Source organism: Channa argus, chromosome 5, assembly GCF_033026475.1.
Source record: "Channa argus isolate prfri chromosome 5, Channa argus male v1.0, whole genome shotgun sequence".
Taxonomy (NCBI): domain Eukaryota; kingdom Metazoa; phylum Chordata; class Actinopteri; order Anabantiformes; family Channidae; genus Channa; species Channa argus.
This window is the reverse complement of record NC_090201.1, coordinates 21,024,888-21,042,017: the sequence shown is the minus strand read 5'-3', so window position 1 is coordinate 21,042,017 and position 17,130 is coordinate 21,024,888.

Genomic DNA, 17,130 nt, shown 5'->3' with positions numbered 1-17,130 from the left:
TGTTTACTTCCTTTATCTTCACCTTAACACCAAAGAGTCTGTTGATTGTGTAAGTGTCCTTTGTGCTAGTGCATCTCCAGTCCTTCTTCACATCCATGTACCCACCAAACCAACACATGACACTTGTTTTGAGTTCATCCCCACACACATTTCAGGTTAATGACACTTGGCAGCCCTCCAAAGCAAAGAGTGTGATTGAGAAACCAAAGGTAAAGTCACTCCTGCCTGTGTTATAACACTTGGCAGTGTTTTTGTGTGCTCTATCCGCCCATCAAAGGCTTTGAGTTCAACACTTGTGAAAAAGCCAAACATGATGGCAATATTGAATCTGTGTCAGGCTGAGGGAACAAACATATCAAGGTTTGATACATGCTGAACAGAGTCACATTCAAAGCATTGATTATACTAAAAATAAAGAAATAATCTTGTTACACTGTGAGATGCTTTGTCGGTGTGAAGAAGATCTTAACTCATACGGCCCTAGTAAACAGATATAATAAGATTAATAAATACAATTTGATATAAAAGCAACATGGGAAACACACACGTAGTAAAGGACAAAATTTGAGTTATAAGTTATAATTCAACAATTGCAAAGTGTGCAGTGAGAGGAGCCTCCACTTTAAAGTGACTTGAATCTGGCTTGATAACTTCCAGAAGTTGTGTCAGATGCTTGTGTGTTTGGCAGATTTTTTGTTTGGCAGGGATCAATCTTTGCAGGAAGAAGAGGTTACAATCTATGAGCACACACACGAAGACTGATTCTGATGCTACAGTTACTCATGTTTTCACTGCTGAACCACTAAAAGGCTTCTCTGTAAAATAAACCAAGCAACACTTAAAACCTCAACCTATTTAGTAACTCTTACTAAATAGATACAGAAATCAAACCGGTACCTGTGGATCAATAATGATGAACCTTGCTCATGTCCATACATTATCAAATGGGATTTTTTTCAGAGATACTGAGTTTGGGCATTGTTCTCCTTGTCCTGTAGACATGTGAAGAGTTACATAAGTGTTTTAACATCTCTAAAACACTCCTCTTGTGTGCTGTTTATGGATATTGTCAGCAGTCTATAGATGACCTAAATATGTTAAATAAAGATAAGATGGAGGAAACAAGTTTTTTTTTTTTTATGATTCTCCTGTACATGTTTTGTATATGTTACTGACTCAACCTTTGCTTTATCTTTTTATTGATTTATTTTGCCATTTTGCTTATATCAGGCAGTAACTATGGAGATACAACAGAAAGAGGAGTGTGACACTGAACACAGGTCCTTAGCTGGATTTGACATTTGGCATTGTACTTTGATGGTGGCCCTTGTCATTAGTGGGTCATTAACACGGCCCAAAAGTTCTGAACAGGTGCCTTCACAAATAACGCAGCAAAAAGCAAAAATTAATCAAATTAATATTTTGGTTGACCATCCTTTACCTGAAATTTAATTAAGACACAGATTACGCCACAGGATTAAGTGGGTGGGGTTTTCTTTCTTCCCAGATCCCAGATGGACTGGATAAGGGGGTTAGAGCTGTGTGCAGGGGCCAAAACAGTTGGAGAACTCCACGTTCCTTGTGTCAGAGAAGACAGTTCTTCTGTAAGGATCAAAACTGTCTAAAAGCTCTTCACATTAGTGGATGTTCACATCAAACTGACATGACATGACAAATATATTGTTTTAAATGTATTCCCACAGTATAAGCTTCCCCATGGTACAATAGGTCAGGTGAGGAAGAGCCCTCGAACAAACTTCCAGTCTGCCTCTTTAGAATCAGGAAACCCTAGAGAAGTTTCTTGCTGTTCTGCTGTTTGTAACATTGCACCACAGACAAACATTTACACACACACACGTGAATGTGTTCAACAGATGGAACAAGTATAGTTTCACAACAAGCTACCACTCAGCCTGGCAAAAATCCTCCAGTTGCACAAAATGAGGACAAATGTCTACACATACACACATACATGCATGCGCGCATGCACGCACACATACACACACACAGAGTTGCCAAAATGTGTAATAGTTATTTGATCAGGTCATGACAGATCAACCCTTTAATGATGAACAGACAGACATCTCCTCTGTGCTCCCCAGGAGGCAGCAGACTGTGGGACTCTGAATTCCTCTGCAGGCTGTTAATAAAGAACTCAGCTCAGGTCAAACAAATAAAAAAGGCCACTGGCCACGCACAGACACCTCCCATCTCCAAGTTTACTATTATTTGTGTCGTTTTACCGTAAATTGTCAGCATGAACAAACTGTTTTTCTGACCCTGTGACCCTCTGAGCCAAAAGCTTGATAAGAATGTCAATTTTAAAAAGGGCTAGTTCAACACATTTTACTGGGCTTCAGAGGAGATGCAGAGACTGACTAACAGTAAGAGAGAGAGGACAGATGCACAGTACACATGTTTTTAATGTGATTAATATTAATGAAAGTGTAATTTCTGTTAATAATACTCAGAAAGAAACTCTACATTGGTCATTTGCAGTTGCTTCAGAAAGTAAACACACCCCTTTCTTTTACACATTGCATTGTGTTATTGATTTAATTCATTTATTAATTCATTTTTCATAAAATTAATTTAATGCACTGTTAAGTTGAACATAACCGCCTATGATAACAAAAACCCATATTTATCACGTGCTTGCAAATTTATTACAAATTCAACGGATATGTGGAGCATTATTAAAGCGAACAGGACATAACTCAGCTCAGATTGCAGTGCAATAACAAGGGACCTGACCATGTAAACTACAGATTGAATTTTTTAGTTTTTTGAATGTTGTTTTTTGTCGTGTAAGCAAATATAGTTTAGTTTTAATTTACTTCCATTTTTCTCTTTTTTTGTTATTGGACTTTCTATGTAGAAAAAAGTACCATTTCTAAAATATATTTTTTTATACAGTGTACAAAACGTTCTGAATACTTTCTGAAGCTACTATATATTCATTTAATGCGCTACATTTATGCAAAGCTTAAATTAAATTAGTTTAATTTCAATTTCCCTGAAAACGTAAAACAAAAAGTCACTGTATAATACAAAAAATGTGTCTGTATGGGCAGGATTTAGGTAGGAAGGTGTCTGTATTAGGTCCAGACGTTTTCTTTGTGAAAAACAAAATGACAAATGTTGAGCTAGATTCTCAGTCTTGGAAATAGGAGCCAAAAATTTTTTCAAACTTCTCTTTTGTTTTGTGTCTAATTTGTAACTGTCATAAAATGTCCTGCTGTCGAAAAGTGCTTTATAAATCGAGGTTAATTCATTCCGAGTTTTCATCGTCTCATTTAGTCGTGCTGGCTTGGTTTTGCTGAACCTTTAGGTGTTTAAATGTTTTGGAAGCCAACATGGACGAAACAGGGCTTAAAACATCTGTTGATGAAGACCATGAACTACAACCAAAGGCCTAAGTTGTGATTGTTCACAAAAACTCTTCTCTGTAACGGCCTCTTCCTGAACTCCTGGTTTTCATTCTTCTAATCCCACATGCCTGCAATAAATGAACAACTCTGTAACACACGTTGTCCTGTACTGTTAACTACGCACTAGAACTGAATGACAGGAGTTAAATCAGGCCCCACAGAGGCTTAACCTAATGTGGAACAGAGGCAATTAAAGTTAGGCAGTGCTCTTTTGGAGGAAATTACTTCCGCTACAGTGAAATACTATTTACCACCCAATAAACAGTCAATGATGCCTTATTAAGAGCAACTACAACTGACAACTTTTACCAGCAGTTCTAAATATTATGGAAAACTATGAGACGTGAGACATCAAATAGCCTGTTTTTCAGAGTTCTGTCCACAGTTTAAAAAAAACAGCACGTTTACAGCTGCAGGGTGCAGATCAGTGTCCTCCAGTCTGAGGCCTTGAGAAGGTGGTTAAGGGAGAAATCGATACAGTTAAATGAAATACAGTAGCAAAAACAGAGTTAGGAAAGAGGCAGAGATAGAGAGAGGAGGGGTGCACACACACGTTTGTTGGTGTGATTACGCAGTGAAGGTTAATGAACAGATGGGCGGCCTCATCGATGTGTAATAACATCTGTGGAGAGGTCAGTCACCCTGTGGCCCCACTGGCCCCCAACAGTCATCCGACATGGACATACAGTGAGCCTGTATGCACCGTACGAATCCAGTCATATACCCCAACATTTGGCCAAAAAGTCAAAGAGAGCACGTTACATCCAGTTTAGCATCTTGGCATCAGATTTATTTCTTTGAGAACTGATCCAAATGTTTGCTACTCACAAGTGGCTAAAGTATTTTGCATCTCTTGCCCACTCTTTTTCTCCGTCTGCAGGAGTGCAGGCTCTACAATTATTGGGGTTTTTTAGCAACACACATCTTCTCACAGTCTTAGGCCTGTGTCGACATCTACGTTTAAGACCTTAATTAAGTTGGATTGTGCCCATTTGTCACTCTAATTCAAGTTGCATCATTCATTGATGAACAAGAACTGTAAGCCTGTAACCAATTGAATGAATTGTTCAGTGCATAAAAACAAATATTGAAAATGTCCATAACTATTCTCCACCACAAAAAATGTTGAGTTTATCTCATAAAGAACTGAAACCAAAGCTGGTACCAGCAAATTTAGGCCATTGCCTAAAAAATGACTCATACATTATTTAAATATTAAAACTGCGACCAATTAATTTTCTTCCTTTTGACCATTGTAAGACTAGCTTTCTGAGTGACTGCAATAATAATGTACTATATAATAATATAATAACAGACAACTATTGTTGGGGTCAATATGACCACTGACAAATCTTTGCCCTGAGAAACTAAAGATGCTAATCTGGCCTCATCTGGCCATAAGAGGGACTGAAGGAAAAATGTTCACAATAGATAATTAGGTATTTTGGCTTGTTGTTTAAATTATACAATACTGCTGTAAAAGACTGAAAAGAGTGTTGCAGCAGCTGCCTTTGCAGGTTATTATACGTGTTATTGATATTTATTTTGTTAATAGAAGAAGAATGTTAAAATTAGCAAAGTATCTCTAATAATAAACAGGTTTTGAGGTTTAAGGAGGGGAAATGTGCAAACATATGTTGTGAAACTATCAATCTGCTACAGCAATAAAGGAAGTTTAATAAAGGAACTACAGATCTGTTTAGATTATAGCATTTCAACCTTTAATCACCTAAAACAGAAAGTTTTAGAACCCACTTTAGTCTTTTTAATCTAAACATTTGTAGATTCCAAACCAAATACCTGAATCAGAAAAAAAAGAGTCAGATCTTCTTTTCAACCTTATCAGTCATCATATGACTATAACTAGTTCTTTAAGAAAAAAAAAATGTAGCAAATGGGGGACTGTGGTTTAAGAGGTTGACTCTTGGTCAATTGCAAGCTAAATAGTCTGCACTTATATAGCGCTTTTCTACCTATTGGCACTCAAAGTGCTTTATACTGCTTCTCATACACCCAATCACACTCACAAGCCAGGGAGCCAGGGATTGAACCAACAACTGCAAGACTGGTAGACAACCGCTGTAGCTTGTGTCCTTCAGCAAAATACTCAACTCAATACTCAACTCAAAGTGGGTCAAGCCAGATGCATCTCATCCATCGGTGTGTGTGTGTGAATGAGAAGCAGCGCAAAGCACTTTGGAGTATTTTTAGGTTTAGGTCATCCACATTTAAAGACAAATAGTCAAAACTTTGATCATGCTTATTTACAGTATCTTTGGTCTCTCCGGGCTCCGCATGAGAGATTCAGCACAGTTTCAAATGCCATTTAGTTTAACCTGCATTAATTCAACTCTTTTTATTTATTTGCTGCACATAGTGTATAATACTTTCAATATATTTAATTTTCTTTTATTGCATCACATGTAAATAGCGTCTGTCTGTTACATCTATATGAATATCTACAGGAAATATGATACCTTCTGAAGGGTAAGTGATGCTGCATGTTATCACTGTCCAATATATGCAAATAAGTGTTAAGGCCACTATGGGCAAAGTGTGTGTGTGTGTGTGTGAGTGTGCAGGGGTGGGGAAATCACTTTCCCTGTTGGCACAAGCAAGGTCGACCAGTGCATGTTTTTTAGCTCATTCACTCATTTACCTACCTATCACCACCACCCCTTTCACCCCTTACACACACAAACACTCACACTGAGGTTGCAGGAGTTCAGAGCAAGGAACACAAGGACCCCTCTGAACTCAACAAGTTGGCTCCTCTCCAACCAATATCTCATCTCAGCTGAACAGCTCGTAAGAGATCAGAGTCTCTGTTCCCTCCTTACCTTGCACACACCCAGATTTACACACACACACACACACACACACACACACACACACACACACACACATGCATAGAAAACAGAGGGTAAAAATATACTGCCATGCTTGACAACCAGGTCAGCCCTGCCCAATTGTATGATAGAGCATTTAAAACCCTCTTTTGATCAAGCTCAGTGACCTTGGGGCTTAGTTTCCCTGCGACATCCACACACAGTGTCAGCAAAGCCTGAGCCCTGGCACCAAAGTCAGACAGATGTTGTAACAACCAACCATGAGTGATGAGCTAGTTGAAACTCCATCAGTCTTAGCAAGCACGGGTGAAAATCACAGAAAAATAAAAAGCAGGAACATGGAAAAACCTGTCCACCCAGCCCAATCTTCTCCTTACAAACATTTGTGGCTTGAAGTACTTGCGAATAATAGTAAAAACAGCTTTATAATTAATAACTGTTTTTAAATTCCTCCCACCACCACCTCCCTGGAACGTTTTATATTAACGACTAGCTTTCATAGTCACGATCTTGGTAACTAGTGGTTCTGATGGAACATACAGAAAATCTTAACAGCAAGGCTGTTTTGTTTTTGTGACCTCTGAGACATTTGAGTGCTACTCATGTTTGGAAATTTTTTGCCAGGTGGTCTGAACAGGTTGTCTGAACAGGTTGCCTGAGTAGGCTAAATTACTAAAAAACATCATCTGCTGGCAACAGGGAGAGTAAGCGTGCCTCTGCAATGTTCTTTTATCACCATGTATTTTTTTCCTTTTCTTTCTCTCACTTCCCCTCAGTGTTTGCCCAAAGAAATGTAATAAATCTGCATTAGTAGTGATCATAACAGCGCCTTGCGCAACTCACATCAACAGGAGTAAGAGTAGTTGTAATGACTTGTTCCATCTTCATTTTTGCCCACATGCAAACCTTCCATCCTCAAAAAAAGAAGAACAAAAACACACTGTGGATGTTGCGGGAATCAATTTGGAGCTACTGCACTGTCTGAACATGTTTGTTTTGATGGTGTTTATCCTCATTTCCGAGTTTCTCTCCTTGTGTTTGCTACGTCACTCAGCAATGAAGTTTTCTCCCCAATGAAATATAATGTTATTCCCGTACGCTGAGGAATCTTTTTGACCCGGTAAATGGCTGGGTGTGCTCACATCCGTCTGCCTGTCCCCAAAAAGCCCCCATGGGTTACCTCGCACTCTCTTTAAGAACGAGAAGTAACACATACCACATGTCATGCGAAAATAAAGGCAGACCTTTTCCTGGAAGTTTGTGTAATAGTTCTTCTCTGCAATTCAATGCTCATGGTTATTGTTACGACAAGTAGAGCAATAGTACTAAAACAAACTCTTCACTTCCAAAAGCTCATTACTTTGTTTGTACTTTTTTTTTTGTCAACCCTCCGCTTCTTTACCTCAATATGACCCTTAGCAGTTACCGTTGAGTGCAAAGTTTGCGTCCCTTTATTTTGAAATGTACAAAAAGTGAAAACTAAGAAATATTTATTGCACATTTGTACAAGTGTGCCTTCATCAGAACCTAATAAATGTTAATTAAATAAATTATATGTTCCAATGAAAAGGCAGAGAAGGGGATGCAAACATAACCATAAACCTAACATAATAATGCACTTTTAGAAAGTGCAAATCTTCTTTTATCATCAACTGACAAAAATGGTCAAGGAGAGTAAAAAAGTTTAGTAAAATACTGAAAATGATATCGGTGCAAAGGTTTGGATCCCCCTTTGTAGTTTAATTCAAGATTAAGTTTAATATTTGAACGAACATTTGTGCTAACTCAATGTGCATTTAAATATTATATTTAATAATATTTAGGGAGGGAATGGAGACTTTTGCACCCTAATGACTAACCAACAGGAATATGCACAATTATTAAGATACATTGACAGTAGGTTATGTATTGAAGCGAGCCCTAACAAGATATATTTTTTGTACCGTTTTGACCAAAAGAATCCAAACAATTCAGGCTTTGATCAGTAAGATCCAAACACCTATATCAATTCCAAAGTGTGTTTCCTTTAAGGGCTGTGTTTTACACTACATTGCCCTGAAATAATTTCAAGGCAAGAAAGTTCCATCAAATGCCATTAGCACAGAGAAAAGGAATTTAATTTAAGCCCAAAAGAGACCAGGGTCTCACGCTGAAAGAAAACCCAAATGGCAAATGGTGTGACCGGCATGTGACCGACATACACTTCCTCAGTCATAACACCACAAATTGATCCACAGTCATGCAAGGCCACATCTAAAGAATTTTACTTCTCTGTTTTTCTAGGCTTCACTTCTCAATGCTTAGCTTGTACGCCATACTTTTGTTTGCAACCATGCATTCTAAAATGTATTTTAGTCCAAAGTATTAAGTATTATTAAAAGTATTAACAATATTTATGCCAATGCAGTAATTTTGATTATGTGTATAAATTGCTCAACCTCCAACTTTCAGAAATTACGCTGCGGGTCGCCCATTATTAGAAAACATTCTCTCATTGCTCCACTATATTCTGCACAGAGCAATGATATTAACTGGTACTAAATTACAATAAATAACAGGGCTACTAAATGTAAGTAGTGAGCTCGGACTTGTCTGATTGGTCAGAAGGGTGCGGCATAATCAAAAACTTTAGGAAGTATCTCTACAATGCTGCCTATAGTTGTTGATAAGTTTGGGTCTGGGTCACAGGAACCTTTGACGGCATCTTTCCACATTGGGACACAGTAGGTTTTGCAATACGAGTCAATGTCTTTCACCCAAAGTACAATCTACATGTACCTCTCTAGGGCTAATTATTGGACCTCAAGGTAACCGTGTACATTTTGAGGGCCAGAAAGGTACATATACAGTATGTTCCCAAGCAGTAAAAGGTATATACTGTATATGTACCGTTTATTTAGTCCAACCCCAAATCAAAAAAAGTTGGGACAATGGGTAAAACGCAAATAAAAACAGAATGCAATGATTTTCAAATTTCACCAATTCATATTTTATTCACAATAGAACATAAACAAAATATCAGATGTTTAAATTCAGAAATTTTACCAATACATGGGAAATATCAGCTCATTTTTAATTTGATGGAAGCAACACATCTCAAAAAAGTTGGAAGAGGGGCAACAAAAAGCTCAAAAAGTAATTGCCACAAATCAAAAGCAAATGGAGGAACATTTGACAACTAATTAGGTTAATTAGCAACAGGTCAGTAAAATGACTTGGTATAAAAGAAACATTTCAGAGAGCAGAGCCTCTTGAATGTAAAGATGAGCAGAGGTTTACCAAACTGTGGAACACATTCCTCTATGTAAAATTACAAAGTCTGTGAAGATCCCAACATCTTCAGTATATAATATCATCAAAAGGTTCAGAGTATCAGGAGAAATCTCTTTGTGCAAGGGCCAAGGTCAAAGGTCAAAATGCAATGGATGGATGCATCTGAATTTTGGGCCCTCATGATCGTCTTCTGGACATCACCGCATGGGCTCAGGAAGCCACATGTAAACACAATCCAGAAACACCGCTGTGTTTTCTGGCCCAAAGTTCAATTAAAATGGTCGGAGGCAAAATGGAAAACTGGTCTGTGATCAAATGAATCAAAATTTTAAATGCTTTTTGGAAACCATGGACGCCATGTCCTGCGAACTAATAATGAGAGGGACCAGCTTGTTATCAGGCAGTTCAAAAGCCTGCTAATAACAAAAGCCTGTTCAAAAGCCCGTGGGCAGCGGACACATCTGGAAAGACGCCATCAATGCTGAAAAGTACATGGAGGTTTGGAAATAAAATATGAATTGATGAGATTTGCAAGTCATTGCATTTTGTTTTTATTTGCGTTTTACACATGGTCCCAACTTTTCTTTAATCTGGGATTTGTGGATACAAAAAATTGCTATGGCAGTTATCAAATCAAAAATGCCTTGACAAGGTAAAGGAAAAACAATGACATATATGCACTCAAGTGGCAAGGTGCTGAATAATAAATACAGCTATTTCCATAAGGGTACAAATAAGTACCCATTACTAAGAATACAAATTTGGCCTTCTAGAGGGTACAGCCACAGTGACAAGTCATTGTAAGCTTAATAATGTATTATTATTTAAGGGTGTCTCATACAAAGTTATATATCATATATCAAGATCCTGTCAGTATCTGGATCTGAATATATAATGATTTGCTCAGTGTGGCACAAAATGATCCACTGCCCTCCGTAAGGCTCCTTATTGCAAGAGGCGTATAGGACTTGTGATGCATTGTGTAGGGGTTCATTGTCTTGCCCAAGGACACTTGGACACCTGGACAGGAGAAGCTGGGCATCAAACAGTTACAGTACCCTGTTATAAGCTGCATCACATGCAGATTCAGGAACCCAGGCCTGTCATTCCTGGCAATGTAGACTGGATCTAGGACTATCATGTTGGTATTTGCTAAGTTAATGTGGTGCACAGTTAATATTATGCATATGTCCAGAATGTGCAGCTTAGTTTTATGATATGATTTGTTCATTTGATATGTATGGTGTCAAACTGTAATTATCATTGCACTCACAATTATAAGAAAGAAAAAGATATTTACTGATAAAGTACAGACTATCTGTTGGGGTTATCATGACAGAAAAAGCATTTTTGGGAACTAAGAGTCTGTTGAATTAATTTAGTATAAATACAAAATAATTATGATGGTAATACCACAGTAAAACAGTACAGTTCTTTTCTTTCTGTTTTTTTGATTGAGACGGATATAGAGAGTAAATTGCTTGTGAAGCTCATGTGAGCTCATTGTTTGGCCCAGTGGCAATCAGATCCAGCTGAAGAATTAACCACCATGAAGCTGGAAGAAATTTTAGGCATATTTATCTACTGTGAACCAAAGGTGTTGTGAGTTTGTTGTGTAAATCACTCTGTGTTCTGCCATGCACGGCCTCCTTTAAATGCCCACCAGCAGACGGACTGACAGGACATGATGACATCCACACAGAGAGCTTCTGTTTATAATGATAAGATAAAAGAGGCAGGGCGATGAGTTGATGGGGCCATGAGGGTGCATTGTATCTAGGGGTCAAAACTTTGACAAATTTACCTCTGAGGATGGAAAGGTCAAAGTGTACCGGAGTGTGCCAACGATGTAATCAACGAGTTGACTGGGGCCATGACAACGATGGTGAAGTAACTGTTGCAGAGTAATCATAGTGTAATATTTATTTTAGACTACTTTGATTTAATATTGGAGGAACATATTTAACATGTCGAGGATCCCTTAAAATATTATATGTATTATTAATAATTAGTTCAGCCTAATAATATATATACATATACATATATATATATATATATATACATACACACACACACACACACACATATATATATATATATATATATATATAATACATATTATATATATATATATATATATATATATATATATATATATATATATATATATATATATTTTTTTTTTTTTTTTTTTTTTTTTTTTTTTAAGGGATCCTACACATGTTAAACAATGTTCCTCCAAAAAATAATAATGTTCCTTTAAACAAACTGAGATTAGTATGACATTACAGCATTTTCACAATCAAACTACAAACATCAAACTTGTTAACCTGTGTGCTGCATATGCGCAAAAAGTAGGACAACACTTATAGTAAGTCAGATAACACTTCTTACTATCTTTGCTCAGATGGTCTTTGTTCTTTCAAGGTGCATCTGCACTCTAACCAGCAAGGATCATGATGTTTACATCTCCTGTCAGTGTGTGCACAACCCAATCACCCTCTGACCACTTTTCAAGTTGATGAGCAACGCGACACGCATAAATAAGTTGGTCAGTAATGTTAATAGAATAATCTGCCATGTTGTCAGAACAGATGTATTGTCACAAAAATAAAAAAAATATATACTTCAGGCTGGTGCTAAAAACCATCTCCTATCAAAGAGACAATTGCTGCAATATGAGAGCAAAAATTTTACAACCTATAGGTGATGTAGCACTGTCAGCTGATACTGGATACTATTTAATACAACTCATACTGGATAGTTTTCTCACTTAGCCGCCTTTTTAACCATTGAAATCAAGCTGCTATGAAGAAATATTATAAGAAAATGCTGAATTCCATTGTTAGTGTCGTTTGAACACTCCAATAGATTGATACTTAAAATATTGTTATTGGACTTTTTTTGGAAAAGGAATGAGCTTAATTTATGGTACCTGGGGAGAAAAACTAGTCACATGATTATATCACATCTTATAAAAGAAAGCTGGAAACTCCTTTGGGATGCCACCCTGACACCACCCAGGAGCCCAGGAGTCCAGATGGAACTGTTAGAATTTTTTGTTTTAAGTAATAGATCTCAGGTATAAATGACACAATGACTACAATTAGATGCGAAACACAAGTATTCAGTCTCTTTAGAGCTTATATAGGTGTGTGTTTGACCCATTTGGTCATAAGTTATTCATGCTGGATGAGTCAGCGATTGCCAGCAGGAGTTATTCTCTCAATGGCTCTAAATTTTTCTGTTTAAGAGGTGCTGAAAACTGACTGACCTTCCTCCGCATTCGGAGCCTTTTTCTAAGCTTTACTCAGCTGCTTTTTATAGAACATATTTGTAACTTTACTATTGACATTTCAAGAAAAACCCGATGACCTTACTTCTGTCCCATTGCACTCCACTCCCTCAGCCTGTTGTCCTCAGTAAGGATGAAGGTGGGTCTTCCTCCATCCAGGGAAATCCTGAACCAGTCCCTAAGCTGAATGCAGCTGGGAGGTGCCTCAGTTTATGGGTGGAGGTCACCAAGTTCATTGAGGTCTCCTTCTTTACCAGCTCCAGATCTTTCTCATCAATATTACTGACCTAGTTGCTGGCCAGAGCGAGTAATCTATAGAAAATTCCAAGACCAATTAGAGTATTAATCATCTTGTTTGTCAGCTTTAAAAATCCTTACATGTCATGATGTTACCATTGACTCGACGTCAAGGAATTTAAAGTTCAATAAAGCGTCACAGATAATCATTTCGCACTGAAAAGCTGTGAAGTCAAAGGCTGAATGACAAACAAAAATTGACAAACAGTGAATGTGTTAACACTGTTTAAGTGTAGGGTGAGACACAGTGGTTAAGTGAGGGATGTGGTGGTGGGCTGTTCATTTTCCATGACTTCTCTCCTAATATGTTGTAAGTATTTTCATTCTTAGTGTTACGGTGGGCTCTGGGGAAGGGGGCACCTTATCGGCTGGATCAGTCCCATTACGTGACCACTCAGGCTGATGTGACTGTACAAAGCATTTCAATCTCCACTCTGGATCCCAACTAATCTCCTCGTCTGTGGCCCCCAGGAGCATGGTGGTCCTCTCACAGCACATATGAATGCGCGTTTGTGCTTTCATATTGTATGTGAATGTGCATCTCTGTATGCACACATGACTGTGTTCCTTCTTCACATGTGTCTGTAACCCAACATGCAGAGCGGCCTCCGCCTCAAGCCCGACCACCGAACTCACTGACCTGTCGTTTTGGACATGAGTGAGTTTGAGTCATCAGGTTTGCCTGCCCTGTGTGCTGATGACACCACTGCTGCCTGAGAAGGTCAGCTGCCCCCTCTCCCTCACAGTTCATCACTTATCTGTCAGCATACTGAGGGTCCGACCGCAAAGCTCACTGATTTGAATGCAATAAAGAAACATAGCTGAGTCACAAATAAAGCGATCTAGAAGATGACTGAGCGGCAGCATGTTGACATTCAGGTTTTGAATCAGATTCTTTCAATAAAAGCAGGAGTCAAAAGTTTTTTTTAAAAAAACATTTAGCAATACAGTTCTGAATGAAAGAGCATATGTGGCAAATCATACAAAGTAAAATTTGGTGAATAAATTTGTTGTATTTTTTTTTGCAGGTTTAAAACACAATAATTTGATAATGCATCTATTTACTTATTTTGATTAATCATATTGTAGTTTTTTCTGCATGCTAATACTTTAGAGATATAGATTAAATATGTTATTTCAGATTTTGCATCATTTTGAATTAGACTTTTTGCAGATATTTATTGATTCTGTTCCTTTTAGTCAGTTTGCTCCTGTTCTTTCAATAAACTAATTGCAAAAAAAGTGTGCAACCTAGTTGTTAAGCAATATTAAGAGTTTTTCCTAAACTGAATAAAATGGCGTTTCTTGCTTTAAAAATCATATCTGTACATCCCGAATGCATTTATGATAGCAAAATATGACTATTTAGTGTATTGGAATGAATTCAGTTTTAGCGCCTATAAAAAAACTGGAGACTGTAAGAGAACTTCAACTTGAAAAAGGATTTGTTTTCCAGCAAGACAATGAACTCAAGCAAAAAGGCAAAGCTTCACATAAATAATTTAAAGACAATAAGGTTTATGTTCAGCAGTGGCTGAGTCAGAGTCTATGCCACAATACAACTACAAGCATTTGTGGCTGGACTTGCACTGTTCACTCACATGTAACCTCTCAGAGCCTGAGCAGTTGTGTAAAGACTAATGGGAAAATTTTGCAGTGTCCACATCAACTAGTCCGTGACGTTATTTATCACATTTTTATGGGTTTTATTGATTTATTTGTTTTCACTTTGACATGAAAGTCTTTTCCCACTATTCAGTATAATCAAAAGCCAAAACAGTTCGCAATGTGGTAAAGGGAAATAAAACCCTTATGGACAGCATATGTTCTTTCCCTTCAGCAAATTGGATGGGAAAATGAAATGGAATAAAAAAAAGTGACAGTAAAAATCTGCTCAGTCAATAAGTGTAAGATGATAAATGAATGATAAATACAATCACTGGCCAAAATCTCAAAGGAATGTTATGTTATCAGTGCTATGGTGAATCTGTGCCGTAGAGAAACTATGGCAGTTCTGAAGGCAACAAGGGGTCCAACCGTGTACCAGCACAGGGCACATAAATGAGTGGCCAGTGAGTGTATATGTCCGTGAAGAACAAAAGCAACAACACTTTTTTTTTATTTCGGATTTTTTATGTGAAGTTAGTGAAACTCGGCAACACTGACTGAATACCTCTGATAAAGAAATTGCACAAAAGGACATTCACTTTTATAACACATTTATTACAAAAACAAAGGTCATAGAGGAGAGTGTTGCGTAGTACTATTTGCCTACAGAGAACATCAGAAGAAAACATGTTTTTTCTATGACTTGTACCAGTGCCAGCTGTCAGTGACACTGGCAGAACAGACCAGGACCCTGTGAGGTTGAAGTCCTGGTGTAAAGCCTTGCTCAACAACCTGCTACTCTCACTTTTTGTTGTTTGGGTAATAACAACAACTATTTTTCTCCTTAAATGATGCCAGCACTGATTCTCAAAAATTGACTTTTTAAATATTACCTCTCTGTCATTTAAATGCTGTTAAATAAATAAATGTTCAGATTTATATGTAGAGTACTTTTTGTTGCAAATAATCATACGTTCGACTATCTAATGTTCATATTATTAATTAACACTGTTTTCCACAAAATATTAGAACATAGCAAAATGTACTTGTTGCAATGTTTGTTTTAAAGTGTAAGCTCCTATATTACATATTTATTGTTCCACAGAGCTGTCCAATTTGGTATTGGACATGATATTTACAAAATGACTCAGTATTCACAACAGGTCTTAATTACCTTCCTGTTCATCGGTTGATCAATTTATTGATGGATCGCTTAAAATATTTCAGTTTAACCTGTTCTCAGTTCTCTCCTGCAAAAAGGTTCATGTGAATGAGATTCCCCAAGTAACAAGTAATGAAATATATGGGGTGGACAAAAATAGTCTTTGAGCCTAGCAATCATCCTCAACAAAAAGGCGAATTCCTTGCAGCACAGTCATATAGACTGTCTACATTTCCCATCATGAGTCAAAGACATTTGGAATTTGGAATTTTTTAATTTCCGACCTTCTTTATGCATCAAATACAGCATGAGCCAATGTATGTATGACTTTTGGACACTGCTTGATATACATGATGCTGTTTTTCAGCTTTCAGTTTCGGATCTTAAAGTTGGACTGATAATTAATCTGAATATTTGTAAGCCCAGATTTATGGGCTCCAAATTCAAATTTTTTTTTTAACTGAAGGTTAATAAATATGAAGATACAGCCAATAGCATTAAGAAGCTAAGATAACATAAAGACTGAAAAAAGCTCACCTGACATACCTCACAAAAAGTCACAATCTGATTAATAAAAAGATCCAGAAATAATAATGGTACTATTACTATTGCCCTGTCTTACTGTATTGACTTTAACTCCAGAAACCTGTGCATACAGATGGATTATACACTGAACCTCTCAGGCAGTGAAGGCCCAATGTGAAGTAAGTATTAAAACGTCACGTTTGAAAGTTGCAGAGTTAAGTCAAAAGACACAAAATGACCAAAAAGAGAAATAAACTGACCGACATAAAGCAAAAACCAAACAGACACATGAAATGCCCGGAGATGTCAAAGAAGAGACAAAGACACACATAAAGACTAAGGAGAGACCAAAAAACACTGCCAAAAGTAACACACCAAACCACCAAAACAGATGATAAATTACCAAAAAGTCAAATAATCAGAGAAACAAAAACAATACAAAATAAAATAACAAACAACATGGGTTAAAGACACAAAAATGTCTCTTTCAGTCTGGGGGTCCTGTGGATAGGGGCCCTTTTACCTGTCTGTGGGGGCCCATTCTCTTCTGATCCTCCTGTGCCTGCATGGGCATACATTAGAAATGCTAAGATCAGCATGAAGTGAACTCACACAGGACCTGCAGCTATTACTGCGTTATCTGCTGGACGGAGCTGGTCTCCCCCATACACATGCTGTTAATTGTTGACT